The 5,000-nt window shown below is 44.1% G+C and overlaps 1 non-coding gene across 1 annotated transcript; it reads left to right on the top strand.

The window, feature by feature from the left end:
- Positions 1–2,934: 2,934 nt before the first annotated feature.
- On the top strand, positions 2,935–4,840 carry LOC123719834. The gene has a single exon (XR_006755928.1). It is a non-coding gene; the product is annotated as a small subunit ribosomal RNA (ribosomal RNA).
- Positions 4,841–5,000: the final 160 nt, after the last annotated feature.

Here is a 5,000-nt window from a genome sequence, read left to right as displayed (position 1 = left end):
TAATAATAATTATATTATTATGATTATGACAATGTTGATGTTGTTGCACTAGACACACCATAATAAACCATAAATAGTTTTTCTTACCAGAAGAGTTTTTATTTTTAAATATTCAATTTTAACTAGAAACGTATCGCTATCGCTAACAAAACCCCACACCACACACCACCACACGTTACACACATATACTTGACAGAGTAGATACTATCTACATATCTATCGACAGAGTTGTAGATATCGTGCCGTTGAACGGCATCTTGTCGCGTCGCGTGGCGATCTTGTACGAGAAACATTTTCCTCTGACATTGTATCGGAATAATTATTATAATTCATTATTATACATACATACATACATACATACATACATACATACATACATACATATTATTAATAAATTAATTGTTTTTTTTTTCTTCAAATAAACCCACATTGCCATTTCTCTGAGCGTGTGCTGCGAGCTTCAACGAGAAACATTCGGCGCGAAACTGTCGAGCGGCCGGCCGTCGCGCGCCGCACCTGTACGAGAAACATTTTCCTCTGACGTTGCATCGGAATAATTATTATAATTCATTATTATACATACATACATACATACATACATACATATTATTAATAAATTAATTGTTTTTTTTTTTTTTTTTTTTTTCTTCAAATAAACCCACATTGCCATTTCTCTGAGCGTGTGCTGCGAGCTTCAACGAGAAACATTCGGCGCGAAACTGTCGAGCGGCCGGCCGTCGCGCGCCGCACCTGTACGAGAAACATTTTCCTCTGACGTTGCATCGGAATAATTATTATAATTCATTATTATACATACATACATACATACATACATACATACATATTATTAATAAATATAATTGTTTTTTTTGTTTTTTCTTTTCTTCAAATAAACCCACATTGCCATTTCTCTGAGCGTGTGCTGCGAGCTTCAACGAGAAACATTCGGCGCGAAACTGTCGAGCGGCCGGCCGTCGCGCGCCGCACCTGTACGAGAAACATTTTCCTCTGACGTTGCATCGGAATAATTATTATAATTCATTATTATACATACATACATACATACATACATACATATTATTAATAAATTAATTGTTTTTTTTTTTTTTTTTTTTTTCTTCAAATAAACCCACATTGCCATTTCTCTGAGCGTGTGCTGCGAGCTTCAACGAGAAACATTCGGCGCGAAACTGTCGAGCGGCCGGCCGTCGCGCGCCGCACCTGTACGAGAAACATTTTCCTCTGACGTTGCATCGGAATAATTATTATAATTCATTATTATACATACATACATACATACATACATACATACATACATATTATTAATAAATATAATTGTTTTTTTTGTTTTTTCTTTTCTTCAAATAAACCCACATTGCCATTTCTCTGAGCGTGTGCTGCGAGCTTCAACGAGAAACATTCGGCGCGAAACTGTCGAGCGGCCGGCCGTCGCGCGCCGCACCTGTACGAGAAACATTTTCCTCTGACGTTGCATCGGAATAATTATTATAATTCATTATTATACATACATACATACATACATACATACATATTATTAATAAATTAATTGTTTTTTTTTTCTTCAAATAAACCCACATTGCCATTTCTCTGAGCGTGTGCTGCGAGCTTCAACGAGAAACATATCTATCAATACAAATGTCTATGCAAAAAAAAGAAAACAAACAAAATCATATCAGTCAATAAAATAAATAATAATATTTTTTTACTACTACTACTAGTACTACTACGTGCTACTACTGCACGCCAATACACATACATAATAAAATGAAAAATCGTCTCTCTCTCGCTCGCTCTACGAGAAACATTCGACGTCCGCTCCAATGCCGACGCGGACTATTGCTCTCGGTATAGATGTGGAGCGAAACAGTCGTGCGCACAGCGTCGACTCGTTCTCGTTGCCGCGCGTCGTTCGTCTCAAATAGACACGAACGACGGACGAGAGAGAATGTGTTCTTGTTTTTGTGTTTGTGCGAAGTGTGAGAATATTATATACATATATTCGCGCATGGATGATATAGATATGGGTATGGATTTTCGGAGGAAATTATATCAAATTCGTATTTCGAATGCGAGACCGCCGAGATCTTTCCCAGCTCTCTCTCTCTCTGTGTGTGTGGTGTATAGTACATTTTATATATCTCTCTTGTGTCAACACAAAATAACAAAGAATATACATACTACTCCTCCTCATATTTTATATAATATAATATAAAATTATATTATAGCACCGCGTTCGCAGACCGTATGGTGATGTTACCAATCGACCAAGATTTGGGACCGTCTCCCCCGGTGTTATCTGTGATGTTAAAAGAATACGCTTCTAGGCACACCTCAACGCAGGGCGCCTAGCGTGTTCGACACGTGCGCGGTCGCCACGGCGACCGTATATGGAAAGAATGTATAAAAGAGGACGCACACGCGCCCATCGTCGAAACGGTGTGCGCAGCGTCGTGTTGGAATTTATCCCTCAAGCTCCGGGCGTTGATCGTATCTAGTGCGAATCATGCGTGTGTGTGCGCATGTAATTGCCAGCCGAGTTTTAATATGTTTACAATAACGTATTGAATAAAAATTGAGAAGTTGCGTTTAGATGAATGTTCAATTTTCAAATTGTCACAACATCGATTCCCGCCCGCGGGGTCGTGTTCGTTGCAGTTTTATGTCCCTCACAGTGGTCGAGCATCGTTGTACATCACCTCGTTGCGAGATCGTGACGGGACGGCCGCTCGTAGACCGGTCAAAGTTAGTCTATCGATATGAAGCGCGAACGTCGCGTCGCGTGCAAATTCGACGCGTTACGTTCACGCGTGTCGAGAAGGCGCGCGCGCAAGCGCGCGCCCCTCGACGCCGCCGAGCCAGCGGCTCGCCGAAGCCGCGTGACCGCGGTGTAGGCGTGTCGTTTGCGTAAGCAGCTCCCTGGTTGATCCTGCCAGTAGTTATATGCTTGTCTCAAAGATTAAGCCATGCATGTCTCAGTGCAAGCCGTATTAAGGCGATACCGCGAATGGCTCAATATATCAGTTTTGGTTCCTTAGATCTTACTCAGTTACTTGGATAACTGTGGTAATTCTAGAGCTAATACATGCAATCAGAACTCTGACCAGTGATGGGATGAGTGCTTTTATTAGATCAAAACCAATCGGCGGAGGGCCATGCGTCCGAAGTCGTTAATTTTGATGAATCTGGATAACTTTTGCCGATCGCACGGTCCAGTACCGGCGACGCATCTTTCAAATGTCTGCCTTATCAACTTTCGATGGTAGTTTCTGCGACTACCATGGTTGTCACGGGTAACGGGGAATCAGGGTTCGATTCCGGAGAGGGAGCCTGAGAAACGGCTACCACATCCAAGGAAGGCAGCAGGCGCGCAAATTACCCACTCCCGGCACGGGGAGGTAGTGACGAAAAATAACGATACGGGACTCTTACGAGGCCTCGTAATCGGAATGAGTACACTTTAAATATTTTAACGAGGAACAATTGGAGGGCAAGTCTGGTGCCAGCAGCCGCGGTAATTCCAGCTCCAATAGCGTATACTAAAATTGTTGCGGTTAAAAAGCTCGTAGTTGCATTTGTGCGCCGCGCTGTCGGTGCACCGCATCCGCGGTGATACTGACACGTCTGCGGAGCATATCGTCGGTGAGCCGGCGGTAAAACGCCGGTTCAATATCAAAATCCTATCGCGGTGCTCTTCGGTGAGTGTCGAGGTGGGCCGACAATTTTACTTTGAACAAATTAGAGTGCTCAAAGCGGGCTCAAAATGCCGCTTGAATATTTCGTGCATGGAATAATAGAATATGATCTCGGTTCTATTTTGTTGGTTTTCAGAACTCCGAGGTAATGATTAATAGGGATAACTGGGGGCATTCGTATTGCGACGTTAGAGGTGAAATTCTTGGATCGTCGCAAGACGAACATCAGCGAAAGCATTTGCCAAAGGTGTTTTCATCAATCAAGAACGAAAGTTAGAGGTTCGAAGGCGATTAGATACCGCCCTAGTTCTAACCGTAAATATGTCATCTAGCGATCCGCCGACGTTACTACAATGGCTCGGCGGGCAGCTTCCGGGAAACCAAAGATTTTGGACTCCGGGGGGAGTATGGTTGCAAAGCTGAAACTTAAAGGAATTGACGGAAGGGCACCACCAGGAGTGGAGCCTGCGGCTTAATTTGACTCAACACGGGAAATCTCACCAGGCCCGGACACCGGAAGGATTGACAGATTAACAGCTCTTTCTTGATTCGGTGGGTGGTGGTGCATGGCCGTTCTTAGTTGGTGGAGCGATTTGTCTGGTTAATTCCGGTAACGAACGAGACTCTAGCCTGCTAAATAGGCGTCGTCATTCAAGGTGTGCGCGACTCTCGGGGAGCGCAACTCACTGGCGACGTATTAAAATTCTTCTTAGAGGGACCGGCGGCTTCGAGCCGCACGAGATTGAGCAATAACAGGTCTGTGATGCCCTTAGATGTCCTGGGCCGCACGCGCGCTACACTGAAGGAATCAACATGTTCTCCCTGGCCTAGAGGCCCGGGCAACCCGTTGAAACTCCTTCGTGCTGGGGATTGGGGTTTGCAATTATCCCCCATAAACGAGGAATTCCTAGTAAGCGCGAGTCATAAGCTCGCGTTGATTACGTCCCTGCCCTTTGTACACACCGCCCGTCGCTACTACCGATTGAATGATTTAGTGAGGTCTTCGGACCGACACGCGGTGGCCTCACGGCCGTCGGCGTTGCTGGGAAGTTGACCAAACTTGATCATTTAGAGGAAGTAAAAGTCGTAACAAGGTTTCCGTAGGGGAACCTGCGGAAGGATCATTAACGTTGGTTTTTTCTTTTTGTTTTGTTGTTGTCAAAGACTCGCAAAAAAAGAAAAAAATACAAAAACACGTGAATGATACGAATCAAAATCGAATCCGAGACGGTTGACTCTCTCTCGTCGATTCGCGACGTGTGCGTTGCGACACGCTTTGATTAGCGT

This window comes from Pieris brassicae, unplaced genomic scaffold (genome assembly GCF_905147105.1).
Source record: "Pieris brassicae unplaced genomic scaffold, ilPieBrab1.1, whole genome shotgun sequence".
Taxonomy (NCBI): domain Eukaryota; kingdom Metazoa; phylum Arthropoda; class Insecta; order Lepidoptera; family Pieridae; genus Pieris; species Pieris brassicae.
Note: the sequence above shows the minus strand (reverse complement) of the source record. Positions and strands in the feature narration are given on the sequence as shown.